Genomic DNA, 26,155 nt, shown 5'->3' with positions numbered 1-26,155 from the left:
TGATTACTGTTTTCCTACTAAGAGAATGAAGTTGATAGAAACGATTTGCTCTGCATTTTAAAGGTATGGCTTGATTCAAGTTGTCTGCATCGAGGAACCCTGGATTACATTAGAACTAATGATATTTATTATGTTACATGATCATTATGATCATTAATTGTCTTTTAATGCTACATTGTGACTGAGTGTAATCATACGGTGGAATAATCATATTTTATATTGTTTTTGTGTGGTTGTCATTTGTGCATTCAAGCAGAAGAGTGTGTGTGTGTGGCTGTGGCTGTGGCTGCGAGAACATGCAGTACCTAATGGTGCCATTCATCATCATTGGGTAGAAGGGTTGACAAAACACGGTCTTTTATTTCATTTATTTCTTTTAGTCATTAATTTTATACTTCACTAAAATAACTAATTACAAAAAGATTCGAGATTATATAATCGCGTATCTCAAATATGCATTCCTGGGCAAAAAAGGGCCCAAAATGGCAAATATTAAGTTTTTAATGGTCTTAATAACAAATCACTGGTCAGAAAATCAGAAACAGAAACAAATGCACTCCTGAGACGTCCTGTGCCACCATTTTCTCATTTACTTTTGCTGTTTGGGGAAAAGCTTGTAATGTAAGGTAAAGTCATGATAATGAGTAAAATGTTTGATATTTGATGTATAATTCAAACTAACACATGTCTGGATGTACAAAATCTTCTAAAAAATATCTTCTGGGATGTTTTTTTCTTAAAAGATTAGTCATTATTTGATTATCTGCCACACCTGATGCAGCCCATCAAGGGCCACAAGGCTTAAACATTTAAAGAAATCAAAGGGAAAAGCTATCCCATACTAACTTCCTTTATCTATTTGTTTAATTCTTAATTAATTCTAAATTTTCAGACCAATTATATGTTGTTAAGATCATTAAAAGTGTAATATTTTTGCCGTTTTGGGCTTGGGCCTTTTCTTTTGCCCAGGAGTTATATACCATGGACTTTAGAACAAAGCCTGTTGAAGCCATGTTATAGTTAAGTATTGTTAGGTTCCAGTACTCAAGACATGAGCAATTAATCCAATGACAAAATATAGAGTTTGAAATCTCTAAAAGTTGTGTTGTTATTTGCACTGTTGTATTTTGGGAGTTTGGGAATTGGTCAATTTACAGCAAACAGGAAATTCAAAATTGTTATCTTTTCTTGTCTTGCGATCTTTGGTAACAGTATGACTAACAAGCATGTGAAGGGAAGCTGTACGTACCAATGAATAGAAAATAACAATTGTGCCCTAGCGTATAACCCCATGTGAACAGGAAGATGATGGTGAATCAAGCACTTATTCGCAGTGTAATGGACAAAAAAATGTCACCGTTTGTCAAAAAAAAAGTGCAGAGTTCATGATGGAAGTGGTATCATTTGGTAGCGTTCTGTAAATCTTGTCCTCGGTTGTGTTCCTGATACATTTTTGGTGTAGTTTTTTTTACACAGTCATAATTTGAGCCATGTTAGAAACAATACAAACAAATTTAAGTAGTAAAGTAGGCTGTTATAGCTATAGCAGGCCAGTAATATCAGGTCTGACTGCTACTCAGATGTGATTGCAAGTGAAAACAAGAGAAGGACATTAATGATGACATGAGAAGATTTCATCTTTAAAAGCTGAATATCGTCAAACGTCACTGAGGTAGAGTGAAACTAAAGTGGACTTCCATACTGCAGAATTTAATAGAGCATTGAGTTCTGCTTTGAATGAGGAAATTGAGCCAAGGGCCTTATTTAAGTCATGATATGGAAACATCACGTTCTTGAAAAATGGTTCTCAAGCCTCATGAGTCCCTAAATACACATTTGTAATAGTAGATTGTGACAGTGGGCGACTTGACATTTAATGATGGGTGACATTTTATGTACTGAATTCCATGAATGCTAAACTTTCTACAATTACTTAAAGTGTGAAGAGCTACAATAACAGACAATTACAGACAGAAATACAGAATTACAGAGTTGTCATCTTTCACCACTGGGTTTCTTAAATCTCTTGCCATGAAAGTATTTTTAGGAGAGAACAGTGTCTTATTCATTTAAGAGCCTTTTTAAAGTCTCAATAAGGTCTGTGTAGTTTCATTTGGGAGCTTGTTGGAGCAGTGTGGCCTATTTAACAGCTGTGACCTTTAACCTTTTGCTTGCCCAGCTGCAATAGTTCAACCAGTCGCTGTATGGTTTTCCGTGTGTACCGACTTTTTCACCATTTAAAAAGAAATATGTCTACTTAAATAGTTTTTTTAAGTTTGCAAGGGTTTTCAAGCGCACTTACGCAATGACAATTGCCTGATAACATATGAACAGTTAAAATACTGTTTCAGGATGAGCAATGCAAAAGGTGTGTGTGTGTGTGTGCGTGTGCGTGTGCCTGTGTGTGTGTGTGTGTGTGCGTGTGCGTGTGTGTGAGAGGGAAGAGATAGCGTGGGCTGAATTTGAATGCCGAGATGCCAAGTAGAAACATAGGATGTGTAAATGCCACATAGAAATATTGAATCCTTCTCAAAATATTGCACAGCCCTGAATAATATGCATGACCTTTTTTTCTTTTTTCAGAAAACCACAAGCCTTCTCAGTTTTGTTTTTCGGGTGTAATTTTTAAGTTTGTGTTTAAGTTCACCATCTTTGTGTTAAGACAAACATTCTTCGAACCTCTGCAGGTTAACAGCATATTTAGAAATGTGCACGGCCGTAAAAGCAAAACTGATATGTAAACTTTTTTCAGCTTAGACATCAATCTGTTGTCCTGCACAACTTTTATTTGGTACTGTTTGCAGGTTACAATGTATTGTGTAGACTACAGTCATGTGGCAGTGTTTAAATGAGATGTTTATTTGGTTGTTTTGTATTATTTAATTCATAGATTTTATGGTTTATGTGTAATGGATTTTAACTGAGTTTTCAGTTGTTGATGAAAACAGGTACATGACTTACATACTTAATTAAAATACATTTGTCAACTTCTAAAACAGAAATATAAAACTCTTAACACCAGGATTACTTAACTCCATGCACATGATTAAAGAACAATACAAATAAGCAACCATACAACTATGCAACTATACTATACAAATAGATTTTATTTGACTCAGCAAATGACTCTTCATTTAACAGGGATGTGAATTTTCTGCATTTGTAATTACAGATCACTGAAGGGTTTTTTTGTGGCTTATTGCTTATCACAAACTTCTTATTTTGTTTTGACCATGCTGCCTTAACATTAGTCGACTCTCAAAAGCCACGAGGTGGGCGTATGTTTCCAACACAATTTAAAAAAACAAAAAACCCCAACCGGCTGCCTTAAGATCGGTGCTCTTAGTTTATACACTAAAATAATGACCATGAATGCTTCGAATTATATTTTTCATAAAGGCACTATTTATGAGTGCTGTTCAGCTTGTTAATTCTGGTTAATTCTGGTTCATCTATTTCGAAAGAAAAAACACACATATGAAAAAAACATACATATCATGATATGTATCTTTTTATGTCAACTTTCAGCCTTTTTGTCTGAATGTCTACATATGTCTAAGTTTGTGTTTGTGTGTGTGTGTGTTTTGTATCTCACCAAGTGTATCAGTACTCCCACCTGTGGTTGTGTGCTGCTTGCTGCTTTGCACACAGACAACAGTAAGAGGTTAATGGTAGGCGCAAAAACACTCCTGCTTTAAAAAAAAAAAGAAAGAAAGAAAAAAAAGAATTAAAAGCAGCACAAAATGGACACTGTTGATTTAGTTTGTTTCTAGTTGTTTTTGTTTTTATTGTTTTCTTTGTTGTTAGTTGAAACCCTTAATCTGTCTGATTCCCAGTTCATTCTAGCAATACAAACCAGTACACTTTTAATTCGGATGTAGGTGCAATTTTACTTGAAACATTTCTGTAAAGGCTTCATTCTTACCACATCATATTTTCTCATTGCAGACCTCATTGCACAACAGAGGTAGAATTTAGTAGCACTGTTTTTCAGGCACTGAATATAATCCAGCTCTGAAGCTCTTTGGCTTTGTTTTTTTTTTTAATAATGACTGTTACTAGTTAGGTTAGGCATGACTATTTAAAAATGTGTGATTAAATTGTACGGTTTATGAAGCTATGAGTAAGATTAGATGACATGCGTGGAGATTTGATCTTTGTTGTCTATGAGAGTTTCAATATTAATTGTCTCTGCGTCTTGCGTGTAGGTGTCACTTGTTATCAGCAGCCAGTCAAAAACAGAACATCGAATTTCACTCTACGTTTTATTATTAAAATCGCTCATATTGTACGAACACCGGGATGGCTTCGTATTGCTTTGAAATTCTTTAAATAATTCCCTTTTTTACTCATCTTCTGTTTTTGTGGGTGAAGGTTATAAAAAAAGAAAGTGGTCCCCAACAATATGCAGTAATGTCTCTGAAAGAAGGCATTTGTAGCAGCAGATGTTGAGATATTATTGAATAAAATTGTGTCATACTGATACAACGAAAACAAAGCAAGATTTGTTAGAAAAGCTCCATTTAGAATCAAATAACAAAAATGAGGGTTTGGTTGCATTTCCTCCCCTGCTGTGTGTTGTATCACACAGCAGTACTGTATTGTCTGTGCTCCAATTTAAGACCTAATTATAGTTGTAGTGTTTGCTGTGTGTTTCATCTGGACTCCACTGTTATTCTGTCTATCCTGATGAAGCAGGATTGAGTAGAACAAAAGTGCTGGCCATAGCCCACTCTGCGCTTAACCACGGAGCCATCACACCTCTGCGTGCACTTCTGTCACCTTCAAATGACTAATTTAGATTAAAAAAACAACAGCAGTGTGTATGTGTGTGTATGTGTGTGTATGTGTGTGTATGTGTGTGTGTGTGTGTGTGTGTGTGTATTTCATATCATGACATGGAAATAAATAGATTTCTAGTCCTATCTCTTTTTAAGGTGCTTACTCAGAAATGAAAGAGGTATACAAATGGACTCAAAAGAACTTTAAACACTAGAATATGAAACTATCATTCTGTTAACCACCAAATAAATATTATTCAATTTAATAAATAATTGGCTTTGTAAGAACATCCAAGAACTAAATTGAATATTGTGAAATATTGTGACTGGGAAAAGGAACAGTGATCTTCGGAGGGGGAAATGAACTGGCATTTGAAATTTCAAGGCTAATTTAGTTTTTCAATGACATATATTGATAAATGTAAGTGTCTTGTAGTTGTTTTTATATAAATAAATCCTGAAGTCATTTTGAAACTGATGGTTTAGATATTAGAGACACTCGGGGGAAATTTGATTCTTTCACAACCCACTCAGTTTCGTAGGAAAAATCTTTAACCTTTTCAGCTCTAACAAATGCCCATCAAAGTGAGAGAGTGTGTGTGTGTGTGTGTGTGTGTGTGTGAGAGAGAGAGAGAGAGAGAGACTAAGCAGTGTTTTTTTCAGGCCACACACTTTTTTTTTGCCTTTTTTTTGCACACCAAGACACATAAAATTAAACTGTGTGATTTTTTATTTTTAGGTTTTTCAGTTTTTTTTTAATATACCTGGGGAAGTTTTATACCTGACTTCGTGACACATCTAATATTTCTATGTTGTCAGTGTCAGGTCTTGATAAAGTTGAACGTGTGGGCAGATCCATGAGTTTGTGAATCAGTTTTGTTTTTTCTTTTCCCAGAGACCGGTTTAAGACGTTACCATGATTTAATAGTCATTTGTCACATGGATTTGAATGATGGGGCTAGTTGTAGATTGCTTGGTGAATTTTACATGTAAGTTATCTTTTACTCTCAGTTTGATATTAGCATTGTATTAGTTTTATTTTTCCTGGTTTTGAATGTTGCAGGTCTGGGTCTGTGTCTGTAGTTGGAAAAAAATGACTCAAAATATATCTAAAGGTTTACCAAATGTTTTAATATTTCCTGTAGATTAGATCCCTGTACATTCATATAGAATTTGAATACTAGTTTTTAACATTGTGATCTGATCTGAACAATTCAGGTAAACCTAAGAGTACTAATTTCTTATATTATTGTAATACTATCTCCTCTTGATCAATACGATGTCCACGTTATAAAGTAATCTGTCCCATTCAACACAACTGTCTTTGAATCTTTGTGATCACTTGGAAGTGTTTTAAATCAAAGTTTGTGCATTAATCTTGTGCAGCTTTAAAAAGTATTTGTGTCTTTGAGCTGTTCTTAGTTGGAACACAGATATTAGCCTCCCACTTCCTGTTTAAGGCTGTGTTGTTTACCATTTGAAGGTGCTATATTTTTAACCCTGTCACCAGTTGTCCGTTTGAGACTTTTAAGAGGGAAACGAATGTAAACTTACTGTAAGATCTGTTTAACTACACAAGCTCTGACCAGACAGGCAAAAAAAATCTCTGATAGGCCACCATGCAAGGATGCATTTCATTGAACTGGGTGATGTTTAGATGAAATTAAAGAGGGATTTTACAGTCAGACTGTCAGTCAAAATTAGCCGGTGATGTTCAGTATTGTATTGTACACGGTAGTGAGAGAAGACACAGTCATTAGGAAACAGTATTGCGTTTCTCTGAATAACTCAAGCAGTAATAGTGGCAAATATCATTTGTACTTGTAACATGGCATAAATCTTAATCTCTACACATTTCCTGATATTTTACCAGAGCTTGCATGTTTCATTCAGTGTCTCTCTCTCTTTGTCTCTTTGTCCCTCTCTCTCTCTCTCTCTCTCTCTCTCTCTCATTAGTAACTGATTAATTACTTTCTGGTACTTTTGGCACAAGAAATCACACCTTTTCCACCCACTCATAAGACAGATCATTTTTTTTTTTCCTTTCGTTGACCTGCTTCTATCTACCACCACGGGGGAGGTGTTTACTAATCACCGAGATCTGACGCTGACTCAAGTAATGGATGCGTGCTTTTCAAATTCATTTCCTAGTTAGTAATAGATAGCACATGAAGCTCAGTGTCTGTGACAAAGGTCTCTGTGCATTATGTGGAATGGTGGTGATTCAGGCTGTTTGAAAAAGCTGAAGTGGGAAAGCTTTTTTTGTTCGTTGCTACACGCTACGAATATGTGACCAAAGGCTCGTACTGTGGATTCGATGATCGTAAAATAGCATATCTTGTTGCTAAACGCCTGACCACAGCATAAATACTGAACACGAAGCATGTAAAAAGTGTGCTGACGAGGCTGGGAAACAGCAGCGGAAGACAACCGGTGATTAGTGTGATCTATTGTCATTTTCTACAGAGACGTTTATGAAATTTCTAGATTTAGTTGCATCAACACATTTATCATGCGTTCTTATTATCATAACAGACGGCAAACATGTGACGCGCAAGACCCTAATGTCATCTATCGAAAGAAATTTTGGGTTAATGAAGGAGAACTGTGCAAAACAGGACTTGGTGGGTTAAATGTTGCTACACTGGTGGAAATCACCACCCACCAAAGACTACTGTGGCTGCAATAAATAGGCTAAATATAATCTTATGCTTATAAAATAATGAGCCTAATATTTGAAGAGTTTGAACAGGAATGTGTTCTGTGGAATTTATTTTACAATTAAAGGCGTCCCTGGCTGCAAGCAGTTCAAATCTCGTCACCTAAAATTATGAGACACACAGACACACACAGACACACACACACACAGGATGTTTTTTGTTTTTCACACCATTCTTTGTAAACTCTAGAGACTGTTGTGTGTGAAAATCACCGGAGATCAGCAGAAATACTCAGAACAGCCCATCTGGTACCAACAGCCATGCCACGGTTAAAGTCACAGAGATCACACTTTTCCCCATTCTGATGTTTGATGTGAACATTAACTGAAGCTCTTGACCTGTATCTGCATGATTTTATACATTGTGCTCTACAAGTGTTTCTATTAAAGTGAATGGTGAGTTTGTGTGTGTGTGTGTGTGTGTGTGTGTGTATATATATGTACATATATATATATATACATACACACACTATATGGCCAAATGTTTGCAGACATCTGACCAGCACATTTGTTATTTGCTTTTTGAGCAACACATTTCAGATGTAGTTCCACTTTGCTGTTGTAATAACGTCCACTCTTCTGGGAAGACTTTCCACTAGATTTTGGAGTGTGGCTGTGGGGATTTGTATTCATTCAGCAACAAGAGCATTAGTGAGGTCAGGCACTGATGTCAGGTGAGAAGGCCTGGGGGTCAGTCGGTGTTCCAGTTCATCCCAAAGGTGTTCAGTGGGGTTGAAGTCAGGGCTCTGTGCAGGTTACTTGAGATCTTCCACTCCAACTCCAGGCAAACCGTGTCTTCATGGATCTCAGTTTGTGCACAGTCTCATTATCATAGTGGAACTGGTTTGGGTCTCTTAGTTCCAGTGAAGGTAAAATTGTAATAATACAACATACAGAGACATTCTATGTAATTATGTGCTTTGTGGCAACAGTTTGGAGAAGACCCAGATATTGGAGTGATGGTCAGGTGTCCACAAACATTTGGCCATATAGTGTGTGTGTGTATATATATATATATATATAAACTCACCACACAAACTTTGCTGTACTAGATTAGATTAATGGCCCTTTACTTTCATGCATTGTTCTATCTTTAAGCTAATCAGAGTGCCAGTGACTAGAGACACACGTCGTCTGTATATTAATAACCCCAGAATGAAGTATAGAATCCTGAGCATTATCAAATCCTTTTATATGGATCGTCAATCAGTACGCTTTTAAATGCTTTGTGAGCTCTCTAGAGGAAGTAAGGAGGGGAGGAGAGAAGAGGCTGAAGAGCTGCATAATCTCGGCCATATTTCACCCTCCACTCCTGGGATCAGTTTCTCAGTCTGTCAGTCTTGTCTAATTATATTCACAATCAAAAACAGGAAAGGGAAACAATGCTTTTACAGTGTAGCCTAAACAAACCTGAAAGGCACTAGAATGAAAAGGCTCACTGTGTATCCTAACCGGCCATTTGTAATTAACATCTCATAATCAAACAGACAGGATTGTGTGGAACAAGCTAACATTACAATACATTTCCTATTATTTTACATTGTTAAAGAATGAGACGTTAAATATTAAGCCTCTAATCTGACCTGAGATGAACTCATTTTACATTAGGAATAAAAAATAAGCACTGTGATCATTAAAGCTTGTTATGGAGAATGATACACACTGAATGTGTGAATGGTCCTGGGTGAATGAGACGGGTTTGGATGCATGTGTGTATGTCTGGATGTGTATTTTTAGGCATGTTTTTATATTTTGTTTTATAAAACTGCAGCTTTCAGTTAAAGAAACTGAAAGAACCAAAATGTTTCCTTTTGGTTACTGAGGTTAGGGTTAGGGTTAGATATAGGCATAGCATTAATTAGCGAATAATTATGTCAATTTAAAGTCCTCACATTTAAAGTGTGTGTTCATGTGTCTTCGTCGTTGTTAAAGTATGTCAAGTTTCATACCACATCCTCCTGCTGTATATTTTCTTACCTTTTTCACCCCATTTCTATAACATATCCTAACAGCGCATCTCTCTCTCTCTCTCTCTCTCTCTCTCTCTATATATATATATATATATATATATATATATATATATATATATATATATATATATATATATATACTGTTTAATAATTTTTTTGGAGGCTAATACATGATATGGATCATATTCTCATTTCTGTTATTCTTGTAAGCATTTAACGAGAATGGTTTGTATTTTACGTTTGCATTTCTGAATGCTTTTCCTGTTAAATTGGAAGTGTTTATCATGTTCTGCTTTCAGGATGTGGGCTTTGAGACAAATCATTGCCAATAAACCGAAAATGTATCTTGTGTTAATGAGTTAGTAGGAAAGGGGAAACAGCAGAGAAAGATGTGGTTAAAATCACAAATGAGAACAAACGCGTCAGGGGGTCTAGAAAACTGAATAATTCAAATTCAAGAATGTGTGGGTTAAATGCAGTAGTGTTTGAAGCTTCAAGTGTGTAGCTAACACTTTATGTGGGATTACCTGATGTGTTTTGTAGGCTTGAATTCTGTATGTAGCGGAAAAAGCTGTTGCATATTTAAATGGATTTACCGAGTAATCTGCCACAAGATTATTTTTTTTGCTATTGATAATGAAACAATACATGCAAATAGCACGTGTATTGAGTGGGATGTGCATATAATGACTACAAGGTGCACTGAATAGGTAGGACTACTCCTCCTGCATTGTATTTGTATAATGCAATACAGTCTAGCTAAGTACACTTAAAATGCATTAGCTCAAAATTAGCTTTAGAAGAGAACATGTGTTTTTTATGGCTACAAAATGACCAAATTCTCGATTCGATGTCGACAAGGAGGAGAAGAAAAAAAAAAAGCAAAAGGAAAAAAGAAAAGGAAACCTGGGCATTTGATAGTAGCACCTATGGCTGTGAAACCTCAGCCCTGCTATTACAGCCATGTCTATAGCACAGAGGGAAATGACTGCAGACAGGTGCTACAGCTCGAGGCCAGCTGTTCCTGATGTTTCCTATAATTATGACTGCTGCAGTGTGAAGGTGCTGATGTTAACCGGTGTGTTTCTTTTGCACAGGTCACCAGAGAAAGACCCAATCAGCCACAGCTGCCTAACAAATCTGAGGACCAGGTCATCTCAGGTATCCATGTTTTGGATCCCTATGCTGCATCTATTTTTTGATGTCTATCTATACCTATATCTATAGCTATCTATGTCTAAATGTATGCATAAAAGTGTGTATTTGAGCAACAGATAATCAAGAAGGTGAATATAATGAGTGGATGTGAAACACTGATAACCCTGATACCACATAACTGAAGTTGAGTAATGTAAGAAGCTAATTGGTTGCAATAAATATTACCCTGAAAAAAAACATGATCGGCGTGACATTTGTCTCTTTCTGTGGTCGGCGTTGGGACCTGAAAGTGTTTGTTTTAACGGTGTGTTTACATTTGATGTGTCCTCCTACTTGTCTACCAGTTGAGAGCAGAGTGGTTGAGCTGTGGTTTAGACGAACACTATGCATTCCCAGACTCTATGAGGACGCGTGTAACGTTTTCAAATGTCACTCTTTCTCTCTCTCTCTCTCTCTCTCACACACGCACACACATCTACACCCACATTATCAGACACATATTTAACTGGCAGCAGCAAGAAATATAGATATAGAAATATCTTTTGCAAATAAGTAAAATATTAGCATGCACAGATCGTGTCCAAAAATTGACTACAGTACTGTGTAAAAGTCTTAGGTTCATGTAAAGAAATGTAGAAAGGTGCTTTGTAAAAATGTTTCTAAATATTTAAAGAACTCTATATTTACTATACAGATGGATGTGTAAAGGCCAGGATGTTATCACAGAGCAGATCACAGCAGTTATGACAGATGCATCATGGTCATGACCTGCTGTTTAAGTAGAACTCCATTTCACATTTTATAAGTTATGCTGATTGCTCCAGGACTGTTGTTCAGGGTTTCAGAGGACATGTGTGCACATTTTAACAAATGTGTCTTTGCCATAAGAGAAATTTCTGGATCTGATGAGAAGCAGATTTCTTTTCCTTAACATACATACAGAAGTCTGGCTTGCAAAACTACATTGTGCAGTGAGGGAAATAAGTATTCAGACACTTTAGTTTTTGTTTTTTTTAATATACATACTTCCAGTGCATACTGTATAGAGCCACTTCAAATTTACAAACATAATGTCTTTTGATTTTGTGCTTATAAATAGGAACAAAAAAATGCATTCTTAACCCTTTCATGCATAAATTATTTATACAGATATCCACATTTTCTCTTTTTTTTATACTGAAACCTACATAATGTATGAACTATGAGTCTAAATATGACTTGTATTAAAAAGTAAATGGACTGTCCATGAATTAAAAAAAGGGGTCCCTCTAATGGACTCTCAATGGAATTCAAGTCAGGAGGTTAGTTAGGCCATGCAAGGCCTTCTTGAGCTACTGTGGATATTTGTTTGGGGTCTTTTGTCTTGTTGAAATGTCCATCTTCTCCCTAGATTCAGTTTCTTGACCCGTTCTCCTCTAACGTGTCCTGATACGTCGCTCCATTCATGTTTCCTTCGATGATGTGTTATGCCCCAGTACCATTTGAAGAGAAGCGGTCCCGTATCATGATGCTCCCAGTTTCAGTTTCAATTTCAGTTATCATGATACTTCACTGTGGGTATGGTGTTCTTGGGATCATGCGTGCAGCCATTCTTTCTTCATTACAACCTTACAAGCTGAATTCATGCCAAAAAGTTCTATTTTTTTTTGGTCTGTCCAGAGTACATTGTTCCCAAAGAGTTCTGATTTGTCTAAATGCATTTAGATGCACATCTCTGTGTTTATTTTGTAGGAACTGAGATGATTGTGGTGCGCTTTATTGCTTGTTCTCTGTGTTATTGTTGTTCCTGCTGCTTTCAGGTCGTCCTGCAACTCTTTTCCAGTGACTGCTGGTTTCTCTCTTCGCTTCCTTATCGTTACTCTTAGAGTGCATTGTGAAATCCTGTGTGGTGCACCTGTCCAGTGATCAGTTGTGGTTCTATGAACTTTCCACCTGCATGTTATTGAACCACTTGTCGTGACAGGGATGTTTAAGGTCTTTGCTATGGCTCTGTAGCTTTTTCCATCCAAATGTTTTTTTTAATAATGTTGTCCCTGAAGAAGCTTTTCTACCTTCATCATGATTGCTACTAGTTGCATGACATTTTCTCAACCAGTGGCAACATCTTTAATAATTACTTCAGGTGCAGGTTGCAATATCTTTTGCAGCATTTATACCTAGAACTAGTTATTTTTATGTAACCTTATGTAGCAGTATATATTTTAACACTGTGTCTGAATACTTTTTCCCCTGTCACTTTCTTTTTTTAAAATTTTATTTTATATATTTGTTTATGCTTATCAATGCATGATAAAGTTTTGTTCATATTTATAAGTGCAAAGTGAAAAGAGTCGATATATACACTGGACGTATTAAATAACAAAAACCAAAAGTGCCCAAATACTTATTTTTCCTCACTGTAGTTGACTACTGTACATAAGTACTATCACTACAACAACCTATAGGAAAAGATTTTTTTAGTGTTTGTTCCTTAATTTCACTTAAAAACATTTTAATCTACTTTTGATCACAACAAACCTTTTTTTAAATGGTGAGATGTGTCACAAGCATGTCGAGAGCTGCAAAATCATCAGAAATTCAATAAATACAATGGACTTATAACAATGGAATAAAACACATATATAACTGGCACAGCTGACAGGATTCTTCTTCTTGTTATTATTATTATTATTATCATTATGCTGAAAAAAGGGAACATGTGGTCAGTCAGATTTAAGAGAAAATCTCATGCATAGTTTACATAAAGATACTTAGTTTCTCATCAGAACATGATTTCATTGCTTACACTAAATTTAATTTAAACAAAAATCTAATCTACTAGCTTGAATTACGCAGAGAGAGTGTGATCTATAATCGAATCACGTTATATAGTCTCGGCACGGTGGCACATTGGGTAGCGTTGCTGTCTCCCGGCTACAGGGTCCTGAGTTTCTTCCTGAGTTTGAGTGACTGTCTGTGTGGAGTTTGATTTTATTCCAAGCCTTTGAATATACATGATTAAATCATGCTGGCTGTACAAAACCAGATCATGCAAACTCCACTAACATTCACACTCCAAGACTATGTTAAAGCTAGTCAATTCACTCACATAGAAAACAGACAAGTTAACTTATCACATTCAGTAAAGTGTAATGTTATTTTTGTGGAACTGATGTACATATTTGAATCAAGTAAATTCAATGAACTTTTTTCCAGTGTATTATGATGATGATGATGATGATGATTATTATTATTATTATTTGTTGGGGGGTGTTATCGACAGAATTAATGCTGACACAGTATACCTTCAACATGTAAATTTGATTTCAGGTATAGAGTGTACAGTCATATACAGGGTGTCCCAAAAGTCTCCATACAGAGGGGACTATATACGCCAGCACCACGTCTGTTGTGTCTTCATCAGTGGATCTTCATGGACGTCCACTTCTCGGCTGGTCCGCAACACTTCCATTCTTTTTGAATTTGTTATTAAGTTTGACAAGTGGTGTGTGTGATGTGCTGGCCATGTTTCCTGTTCAAGTCCACCGCAACCTTGCGACACCTTCCCGATCCTGCCATGAGAATGATTTCAATACGTCCTTCTTTTGTCATTTTTAAAGGCTATCTGAAAAAATAATATTATATAAACTAAGTATGAAAAATTTTGGAGGACATTTTGCGAAAAAGTGTTCATTTTCCCTATGTATGGAGACTCTTGGGACACCCTGTAGATATACATATACAGTGTGTATGTTGTACAGAGTACATAATGCATTATGATATTTAATACTACAATGTTGTGTGTTGACTTCAAGCATTGACAGTTGACAGACATACTTTATATGAAAAGCTAAGAAAATAATATTACATGTTATCAGTATATTTACTCTGCTAAAGGTCTTGATTTTAAGGATTATGAGGCTGATAAACAGGTAATTATGGTAATAATCATGACTGGTTTAGAATTACACTGCTACTTTATGTATCTTTATGCTTTATGTATCACACTCCAAATGGTCCAGGCTTAACGATGCCAACATGAGCTTGTGATTACAAATTTGTGTTTTTTTCACAACTCAGAACCCTAGGATTAGGGTCAGAGGTATATTAAAGAGCTATGAATTTATATTGCATGTATATAACATCTACTAGAATTATCACCTTTCATATCAGAAACTGAGTCTTAACCATAATCGCTTACGGAACGTTCGTGCGACTGATTGTCAGGATTACAATGAGCCAACCTATGGAAATCTAATATGTTTACGTTTTTAAACCTCACGTGTTTGACAACTGTGAATTTTTGCAGTTCCTGTTTTAATTGTTACTTCATCTTCCCATCCCGTATCTGTACATTCATAGGATTTGCTAGAAAAGAGTATTTATTTTCACACTGTGGCCAGTCCCAGGTTTCCAGCAAAGGCGAAAGTCTGTTAACAAAGTGTAACTTTGTAATCTCTCTCTCTCTCTCTCTCTCTCTCTCTCTGTCTCTCTCAGATCTGGAAGCATGTATTTACATTTTCTTACACTGGACAAACCTATTTATAAGTCTGCTGTTGTGGAATAATTTTGTAATTCTTATCATTTATAACTCCTTGTCCTGACTGACTTCTTGTGCTATATATAATTCCTGTTTTTTAGGTTTATTTCCATAATGGGAATTTAGATTTGGATTCATTTGCATGGGAAAAATGATAACTGACTGTTTGCATTGTAAAAAAATATTAACATGGCTGTATCTTACAGAGCTGATGATTTGATTGGTTCAAAAAAATCTGATGAAATGGTCACCTGTGTTGCACAGCAGGCTTCATGAGTCACTGCTTGACTAAGTCTCCTTTGCGTTTGACGCAAAATCTAAAATAAAAATTAGGAAGTGGCTTTAGGTTAGCAACTTGGCATATCTTGGTGGCCTGTCGTCTAAGGGAAAACACACAGCTAATGTCTCTGACGTGAAATCATCAAGGTTAAGACATAAAAAGATCTGAATTCATATGCAGATGGAAAATTTTGTTTTGGCCTTATATTAGGCACTGGGTGGGGAGAGTAGTCTGAAAACCACACTCGAGTGAAAGTATTCTTATTTTACAGTTTCACGTAGAAGTAAAAGCAGCCTTCAAAACTAACTTGGGCAATTTAAAGACTCTGTCAAAAAAAGTGCTGAATGTAGTTTGGTTTCAGGTGAATCATTTCTGAACAAAACATGAACAACAACATGAAGTCGTACATTTCAAGTGGCCCTTTTTCCGCTGCATTGTTTAGCTATTGGTCAAAATGAAAAGAAAAAAAAAAAGTTGTTTAACAGATGAGCAGTGAAGCGGCTGTGAGATAACACTGTGTCAGTATGCGAGCCTGAATCAGAAATAATAAGGAAGAACCTGTACACTACGTCTCTTCCTGACCCCTCCCGTTCCCATGACTCGGCAAAAAAAAAAAAAAAAAAAAAAACACAGGAAGTTGTGTGACTTCCAAGCTGTGCGACACTATATGTCTCTGCATGGTAACTGTTCTTCGTCTGTCTCGTTTTATTTGTGCTAGCACTTCACTCTGGCAAACCTGATGCCCTCGTCATCTTAATTGGCGTATAATGGCAGGCAAAATCGAGCCCGTATTATAATAGGGATCTTATCTCTATGATTATGAGCGGCAGTGTGTCACGGTGATCCCTTTGTGTACATGAGTAAGTGAACACAGGTGAAAGGGGGGAAAAAAATGTCAGACAGACATCTAGGAGCCAAAGCACGTGTGATACAGATATGATGACTATCTGTTTACAGGCTGCTGAAACCCACCTCACAAAAAAGTGACTGAGGTGACTCATGGCATTGAGACACATCCTGAGACATTAACCCTGTCCTTACACAACCGCAGACAATGTTGTGTGTGTTGACTTCAGGCGCCAACAGTTGACAGACCATCAAAATAATTTTAACATGTTCAGTCGTTCTGCCTACGATTTGCTTCAGTTTATTCTGCTGCACTTTACAATGCGGAGAAAACAAAGATGTGCTAATGGCTCTGGCAAACAAATATTACTCAAGCATGTGGGCTTTCACCTGCATGCTAATTGTTTGTGCATAACTTTATTTGAGTTTCTGTGCAGTCAAGGGGAGTTTCTGCTTAACCTTTTACCAGTACAATTTGGTACAATTGATTTTTGTCATGGAGTGTACACAATCAGTGATATACACGTTCACTCATAAGATCATAATCACCAACCACTCCATGACAACTTGAGCCAAGTAGCCCCTGTCCTGTCTGCTGCTTTTTATTAGGCTGACTAACGTCATTATCTTGAGACACTAGTCTGCCTTTTGTTTATTCACCTCCAAAAGTGCCGGTAGTTAGAGAGAGAGAGAGAGAGAGAGAGAGAGGGAGAGAGGGAGGGAGGGAGGGAGGGAGGAAGACAGAGGAAGTTAGGAAGACGTAGGGAGAAGAGAGAAGAGTCTCGGCCCCAGTGAGAGTGCTCACTGCCCGGGGCGACACATACACGCCCTGACATGTTGAGCTGCCTCTGCTCTCCCTCCTTGTGGCTTTGTCCGGCACTGTGTAAATAAAAGTCATGCAGTCAGGTGCTGCTGCACGGAGAATAGACTTTACTCAGCTCTGTCTGAACCTCTGAAACTCACCCCCCTACCCTCCCTTCCCTCCCTACACGCTCTGCCCCAGTCATGATGTAAGAATTAGACACTCACAGCACTGCATCCATTTAAACATTCACCACTATGCTTATTATTCTCAGCAAACTGTTCATCTTTACCCCTCGCAGTGGCATATGATTCGCCCCGAATAACACACCTCACACTATTCAATTTAACAAAGGTTTCATTCGCTTGAGGCAAGCAAGCACACACAGCATGTAAGGATGTTAATATGCTTCACAACATGATCTCACAACTGCAAATTCATACAAATAAAACTGTTACTCCATGGTTTTGGATAGTTCACTTCCTGGATTCTTTGCATCTTGAAGGAGTGCTCCATGGAACTCTTTCTGAAACACTCTTATGTATGTCTTAAAGAACCTTTAAGGGTTGACCAGAGGGACAAATCTTTAGGATTGTAAGCATAGCATGAAATATACACACACACACACACTCACATAGCATGAAATATACACACACACTCACACATACACACACTCTAGCTTGTTAATACTCTTCTGATTTTCATGGAAGATTGGTTTGGGGTTTTCACACTGTGAGTTTTATAGCCAGGCAAAGAGGAGAAAACAAGGGAAAAACAAGGGAGATAGACAGTTTAATGGTGGAATTAGACACTGCCTGAACAAGACAGATGTTCAGAAAGAAGGAATGTGCACCTCTGATATGTCTTATTTCAGAATTATTTATTAATATCTCAGTCATTCACAAGAAGACTGAGCTGTGGGCAGCTTTTACTACATTCAAAAAAAATTTCAGTGTAGTACATATAGTTTCCAGAGCCATTTTGGACAAAAATCCTTCATCAGCTGTGTAAGCAAAGTGGCTCTGAAGCTGTAGGAGGTGAAACGAGTTGATATTCCTCAGAAGCACTTTGTTTGTGAAACTAATTAAGGACTTGTCTTTGAAATGTCCTGTTTCTCTGGAAACTTTGTGTACTACACTCATCTTTAGCTATACACTGCCAGTCGGAAGGTTTTCAATATGCTAGATTCATCCAGTCCATCTATCTATCTATCTATCTATCTATCTATCTATCTGCATTCTTAATACACCAAGGGTACAAAATTAAGTGGGTAAGTGTGTTAACTTTCCACTGCATATATTATGAGGACAGAATGAAACAATCCCCTCCACAGCCCTAAGTGTCATTCTCATCCGTGACCTATCTGGGTTTCTGACTCATCCCTGAAGATCAACAAAAGGGCTGCTCCTTCAGCCTTGGGGTAAAAGCACTTGCTAAACCTTGTGTATTTTTTTTTTATTTCCAGCTCCTTGTTACGTAACTCATTAGCACTGAAATATAAGAGTTCATTTCCATTCATTTCCATTTCATTCATAACTTTCCCTGATAATCGACTGCCCTAATACTACATACACTACATCTTCAACAAGCAGCAGGGCCATGGATCCTTCCTGTCATGCTCCGGCTTTGGACTTTTTCCAGGCTTCAGTGAACCTGTCCCTACTATAGGCTCAATATGGTCTTCTGCTGTTGTAGCTCATCCACATCAAGTGTTGATAGGTTGTGCATTCTGAGATGCTTTTCTGCTCACCGCAGTTGTAAAGAGTGCTTATTTAACCTTCTTGTCACCTCAAACCAGTCTGGCCATTCTCCCTTGATCTCTCTAATCAACCAGTCAATTTCACCCACAGAACTACCGCTCATTCTAGTGTCTGTTGTGTGTGAAGGAGTCACCAGTTTCTGAAATGCTCAAACCCTGTCATACTGGCACCAAAAACCATGCCATGGTCAGAGTCACTGAGATCACCTTTGCTTTATGTGAACATTACTTAAAGCTCCTGTCCTGTATCTGCATGATTTTATGCATTATACTGCTTCTATATAATCATTCAACATGATCAGATAATTGCTTGAATTGAGCAGGGATACAAGTGTTCCCATTATAGTGGCCTGTGTGTGTGTGTGTGTGTGCCAGTTTGAGTGGAATCAGCAGTTATGGTGAAAGCACATAAGGGTCACAGTCTATTTTACTGACTTTTAGATTTCCTTCTGTAATGTTGTAGTAATTTTAATCATCATTCATCTCTAGTTATGTTCCTTTTGTGCAGCGAAGCCAGAAATTTGGTCCCAAATATGTCGCCCACAACAGAAAAATCATATGACTGAAACGGTACAATAGTGTCATTTATGGTGATTTCATATTATGTCTTTTTTTTTGCTTTCATCTTTATATTGAGGCTGTAGTTTTTTGGTGTATTGCTCCTGTTCTGCCGTTTTAGTTCTATTGTATCTATTGAGAAGACTATAAACAATGACTTGGGTTGAATATGCTGACGAGACTGCTTTGTTTTGTGCTGGTTATGGTAACTGCAGCTTTGCGTGTTATCTGTCACTGCTCACGGTCTCTGGGGGGGAGGTTAACAAGCCTGGTCAGAGTGGCCAGATCCCTGATTAGCAAAAGACTGGAACGACATCTACATCGTGTACATATGTCTAAGTACAAGGTGAAGAAAAATGAAGTCTGTCCTCTTCTTAGTGCAGAGATTAAACGTTATAAGAACTTTAAAAGATTACAAAGATAAAGCCTAAGGTAAATATGTCCGACTAAACTTTCATGTGGCTATTCCTAACAGTCTGAACGTCACAGTATCTCATTAAAAACACTGCAGAAATACTGAATATAGTCAAATTTATCTAGTATTTCTTGTTTTAAGATTTTTCTTTTTACTAATTTCAAGCTTGACATTGCTCATGCTCTACTGGCTTCTTTCTAGAAATCGATGCTTAAAATTAGCAAAATTATCTGCCAATAGAACAATAATATTTCAAAATATTTAAAAAAAGTAACAGAAATGTCTTGAAATAAGTTTAATAATCTTATATTTGGTTTACTGTAATCTTATAATAGATAATATTAGATACATAATACTTTTAATTTGAGATATCTTCACTTGATAAGATGTTTTTTTTTGCAGTGAAAATCCTAGTCTTCAGCCAACCAGAGTACAGTAAGCCTAGTGAACTGAATAAACCACCTTAAATCTAAAGTCCGTCCTGCCATATACCGTGAACCTGAAACTAAACATGAAACAACTCTTTAAAAACCATATAACTTTGGAACTTCAAAAAATTGTTTGTTTGTTTGTTTATAATTAGTGTTGGTTTGGGGGATTTTTTTTTACCTTTTTGCATCATTCAGCAGTCTTAAACTTTATTAACTGAAACTAAAACTTTGTTAACTAACTTTGTCCTAAAATTCAGAAATGATATTGTTTAATTTTGAATATTAAAATTTTTAGACATTTTTAGTTATTATTATTTCAGGCATACTGTTTTTTTTTTTTTTTTTTAAATTTAAACTTTTTACTTACAGACAGGCCTTTCAATATACGCGACACAGTCCAGACTTTTCAGTCAGTAATATTTAGACAGAATCAAAACTCATACATGCAATTTAAAAAAAAAAATTAAAGAATCTGGATATGCATATAAATACAATAGATGTAAAAAGTCTACACACGCCTGTTAAAATGGCAAGATTTTGTGAAGTAAAAAAATGAAACTAAGATAATCACCTCATCATTTCCCACCATTAATGTGAAATTGCAAAGTATATAAATAAAGATCAGAAAACCTTGTAGGGAAAAAAGGAAAAATAAAAAAACTTACCATAATCTGGTTGCATAAGTGTGCGCACCCCTGAACTAATACGTTGTTGAAGCACCTTTTGTTTTTATTACACCACGTCTTCACTTAGCAATATTTCCCACTCTTCCTTCCACAAACGTTGATTGTCGTCACATGCAGAGAGTAAGCAGTACTTGTCAGATATTCCTGCAGCTCCTTTAATGTTGCTGTGGGTCTCTTGGCAGCCTCCCTGGTAAGTTTTTATCTTGTCCTTTTGTAAATTTTGGCATAACGTCCTGTTCTTGGTGATGTCACTGTGGTGCTCTGCTTGATGATGATGGCCTTCTCGGTGTTCCATGGTACATCTAATGTTTTGGAAACCTCTCTCCTGGTCAGCAACAGTAGGACCCTGTACAGGCTTTGTAAGCTCTTTGTGGACCATGGCTTCAGCAGTCTGATGTAACCAAGAGGATGTGAAGAAAATCTTACAGAAACAGCTGGGTTTTTTGGGGGGGGTTAATAATAATTTCACTGAAGACAGCTGTATGATAATTACTTTTGAACATGAGATTGAATGTGATTGGTTCATTCAGAACACAGCCACATCCCCAATTATAAAAGGGTGTACACACTTATGCCATCAGATTATTGTAACTTTTTTTCCTATTTTTTTTTCACTTAATTTTATATGTTGTAATTTCACGCTGAGGGTGGAAAAAGTTCTGATATGCTTTATCTTAGTTTCTTTTTTTTTTTTTTTACTTCAAAAACCTGCCATTTTAACATGGGCGTGTAGACTTTTTATATCCACTGTAAGTTATGCATGAAAGGGTTAATGAGAAGAAGAAAGCAATGCCATGGTGTTGAAATATGGCGGATGCTGTGTTTTCAGCCTGGAAACAAAATGTGATGACTCACGTCATACAGGCTGATGTCGACGCTGCTCGCTCGCTCACTCACACACACAGTCCTCTCTTTGAGCCTCCGAACAATCTACCCAGCACACATATTTCTAATTAATTCACTTCAATAGCTTATTGTTTCATGTGATGAAATCTACAGTTGCTGGCTTGCTCAGTAGAAGGTATTGACATGAATTGGTTTGCACATGCAAAATTTTTACTGCCAAGTAAAAAAAAAAAAAAGGGTGTGACTGATACTAACTAGTAGCCTAATTTTATTTTAAAAGAATACTAAAGCTTCTAAAAATCAAACTAGTGCAAATATATAAGTATTAGTATTTTATTTCCTTGTGTTTCCCCTTTTGTTACTGTTTGAGATCTTTTGAGAAATTTGAGATCTCAAAGCTTTAGACTGACTAATTTCAAATTATCTCTGCTAACTATTCATGTGGAAATTCAGTTTATTAAATTGGCTCTAATTTTAAAAAAAAATCAGAAATGGTAAATCAGGCAGAAAATCCTGTATTGTTTATCCATTTTACTCTGCAAGAAATTCATCGACCAGTAGATATAGAAAGCAGCAGACACTCTGCTAGGAGCATTTAGGTTGACTAGCTGAAGCCACCTGAACTTTATACCTGCTTAAAATAACCCTGCCTAGATCAGCCAATTAGCAGACTGCAGTACAGAGTGACTCACTGCTCTGGTATACCTGCACACACTCACATCGTCCAACAGTTCCCTCAGCAGTGCGGATGTACACAAAGCACGCAAGCATGGGTTGGTCCTGGGCTGATTTTCAAAGGAAAGAAAAAAAAAAGTACTTCTTGATGACTATACCAGTGATGAGCATATGTATTCATAAATAAGTAAAGGCTTTTATATGTATACATTTTTTTAAAATACATTTTATACACAAATAATGAATATCAGTCATCATTCAAAATCAATAAATTACACATGACCAGTTTTATTAGTGTAATAAAAAAAAAAAACTTGAAAAACAGCAACAGTTCTCATAAGGCCAGTAAAAGATAAGTACTGTGTGAGAAGTGTTTCAGGAGGAACCCTCAGGCTCTGGTGGTGTACTTGTTGACACTTCCTGGTGGGGATTTTTCAGGAGGAGTCCTGAGGTGACAGATTGAATAGGCCCGTGGGATGACTAACACCTCTGGAAAGTACACAGCGTTCCCATCAGCAAGCCACTGCCCTAGGGTGAAGCAAGGGGCAAACAGCCCACAGGTGAGCAGGGTCATTGCCCTCAAGGAGTCTGTGGTGGACGGGGGGTGATTTGAGTTTTTTTTTTTGTTTTGTTTTTAAAGGTATAATTGAGCCAGAAATGCTGACAGTGAATAATGATAGATCGAAGCAAATGACGGTGAGTCAGCATAATTTAGATCTTAACTTTCATTTGCTGCTTGTTGTTTTCCACTGATTGTTAGTGACAATACATTTCTGGTGAAGGACTTTTTTCGAAGATGGAGGTTTGTATTTGCACTTTGCAAACTAGACATGAGGGCTTCGTCACTAAAAACTGAGCTAACAATCAGGGTTTTTTCTTTTTTCTTGTTTTCTTTGTGAGATTCCAGACGGTTGCTCAAAGAACGTCAAGTCAGCAGCCATTTCTGTCAGTACATATTTGATTTAGAGTGTTATCAAATGCAAAGAAACACAGAAAAGATGTGTGGAAAGTGTATCTCAATTTGTCCAAACAATGGCAGAAATTAAGACCATATATTTACTCTTTGTAAGGGGTTGAATGACACACTTTTTCCATGACTACAGGGAGGGGCACTTCTTGTGCCTATTCTCTTTTGAGTCTGATGAGACCAGAGAGAGAGAGAGAATTGAAATATCTATCTATCTATCTATCTATCTGTCTGTCTGTCTGTCTGTCTAAATTGCCCTTAGCATTGTGTGCAAATTGTGTGCAAATGTATGTGTGCATTGTGATGCACTGGTGTCCTATCCAGTATAAATTCCTGCCTCCTGTTTGCTTGTTTGTTTGTTTCTTTAAGTAATGGACCCATGACGAACCCACACATAACAGAACACACAAATTAACCAAGGAAATGATTCATTATGTGCTCCATAATGTCCCATCAAGGATGAATTCTCCTGCCTTGTGGCCAGTGATACCAAGATAGGCTCTGGATTCACTGAGACCCTGATCAGGATAAAGCATTTACTAAAGATTAATGAATGAATGAATGAATTGGTATGGTTATTTACCAGTGAAAAATATGTTACTATAGTAGTCTGGAATTATGTACTTAAACCGATACTGTGTTGACTGTCGTTTTTGAAAGAAAAGAATAAAAAACTGTATACTTATTTGTTTTCCATTGTCATTGCAATTTGAGCAATATGATGAACAATACAATTTGTTCACATTACTAGTATTAAGCTTAGAATAAAAGGCTTTATCTGATAAAAAGAAATGTTTTATTGTTAAGATTTTAATGTAGACTAGTTACAGTAGGCCTGGAAACTGAACTATACAGGAAGTCTTATATTAAAATTATTAACCACATTTCAACCACATCTCTTGCTCTTGTGTATTATCAGTGGAACCAGTGAAAAGAAGAGACTAGATTACAATACGGCCTGCTGAGGGATATCCACTTAACAGTAGACACACCTAGAAAGCAGACGATAATGATCACAGTGATGATGATGATGATCGGCTGAATCAGGAGTTAAAACATGGAACGCTAAACTTTGTAGTGCTTTGACCTTCGTACTTCTTCTGTACACTACTGGAAATGAAGTCAGGAGTACTTCAATGGTATTAAGCCAAATACAATAGTTGAACAGTTTCTCACTTCCTATTTCCATGCGTTTCTCTTTCACTTTTGGACCTTCCTTTCACCTCTCTCCAACCACCTTTATTTACATATACTAACTCATACTAACTGAGGAACTTCAGTGAACCTTGATTTTTTTTGCAGTGACGTTTTGCTTTGTTCTAAAAGCCACACTCTTGAAACCAAGCATTCAGATTTTGAAATTTAACATTATTCGCACTTCTGCATCAGGGCACCAAATTTTAGTCAGAAGATTCGAAAATGAATATTCCTGCCCTTGTGCTTAACTCATGGTTCTGTGATCACTTCCCAAGCAATGAATTGAACTGTCGTCAGTGTGGTGATTTAGGCTTAGAGTCAGTCAAATAGCTGTAAGTAAGTTTAATATCAGTCTGATTTCGCAGCTAGAAAGCTAGTGTGGACTTAAATAAATTGCAAACAAAATACAATAATTATCATCTAAGAGGATTTTAGTAACAGGATTCAGTGTCCTAAATCCTCTTACTAAAATGTGAACTTCTGTGGGTAAACAGAATTATTATATTAATATCATTAATATCATAAAGATATCAATATAGTAATATCATTTATTTTGAAATCTTGGGATTTTAGGATTATTAATTTAGAATTACTTATTGTTAAATGTTACTACAGACCAGCTTTTTGCCTCTACAGATACCGCAAATAAATGACTTCTAACCAAAACCAAGCTTCGTAATGCTTACCACAAAAGGGAAAAAATGAGAACAGCTTTACAAAAATTGTGGTGCTTGCCATAGCTGTGTAAAGTGCACAGCCATAAAGTGTAGACCATCTACTGACACAAAATACTGGGAAGTCAGTATGTGGAAATGATACTGCTAAATAAATAAGCCATCTAGAGGTTAATATCCTTGAAGAAGCCCATAAGAAAACCACAGAAACGTTTATTTAGTAAATAAGTAATTTAATTGAATTGAATTTTTCTTTCGCTTACATTTACTTGAGCATTGTCATAATCAGGACGTCCTTCAAATGTCTAGATGTCGACGTTTCTGCATATACTTGCATACTTCTCTGTTGCTCATGTATTCACATAGCAGCACTGTGGCATCATGGGTAGCATTGCCTCTTCACAGCTCCAGGGTCCCTGGTTCGATCATGAGTCTGGGTTCCTGTCTGTGCAGAGTTGATCTGCATATTTTGCATGCTTTCTCCCAGAAACATGCCAGTAAGTGGATTGGCTAAGAGAAATTGAGTACGTGACTGTGTGTGAACACGGCGCAATGCAAATGACTGGCGTCCCAACCAGGGTGTATTCTGACCTCTCGCCCAGTGTTCTCGGGGAAGGCTCTGGATCTGCCACGACCCTGACCAGGATAAAGCGGTTACAGAAAAGTGTGTGAGTGTTTACACATGCAGTGCAAAGACTTCAAGAAGCTCTTTTCTTCAAGAAATTTTTCTTCTATTTTTTAAGAAGTTTGGTCTGTCAGAAGTTCTGTGATAGAGCTTTACTGCTGTATTCTACATATGTACAGATACAGTTTTATTCTATACTGACTACAATGTACAGTTGTGGCTAGAAGTTTACATACACCTAAGCTTA

At 36.8% G+C, this 26,155-nt stretch overlaps 1 long non-coding RNA gene across 1 annotated transcript in view; it reads left to right on the top strand.

Moving 5' to 3' along the window:
• Window positions 1–10,865, top strand: part of LOC128318024 (uncharacterized) — a 32,634-nt gene extending 21,769 nt beyond the window's left edge. The window contains exon 3 of the long non-coding RNA XR_008301460.1: window positions 10,568–10,865. This is a non-coding gene — a long non-coding RNA (uncharacterized LOC128318024). The remainder of the gene's footprint in view (window positions 1–10,567) is intronic.
• Window positions 10,866–26,155: the final 15,290 nt, after the last annotated feature.

This window comes from Pangasianodon hypophthalmus, chromosome 3, assembly GCF_027358585.1.
Source record: "Pangasianodon hypophthalmus isolate fPanHyp1 chromosome 3, fPanHyp1.pri, whole genome shotgun sequence".
Taxonomy (NCBI): Eukaryota; Metazoa; Chordata; class Actinopteri; order Siluriformes; family Pangasiidae; genus Pangasianodon; species Pangasianodon hypophthalmus.
Note: the sequence above shows the minus strand (reverse complement) of the source record. Positions and strands in the feature narration are given on the sequence as shown.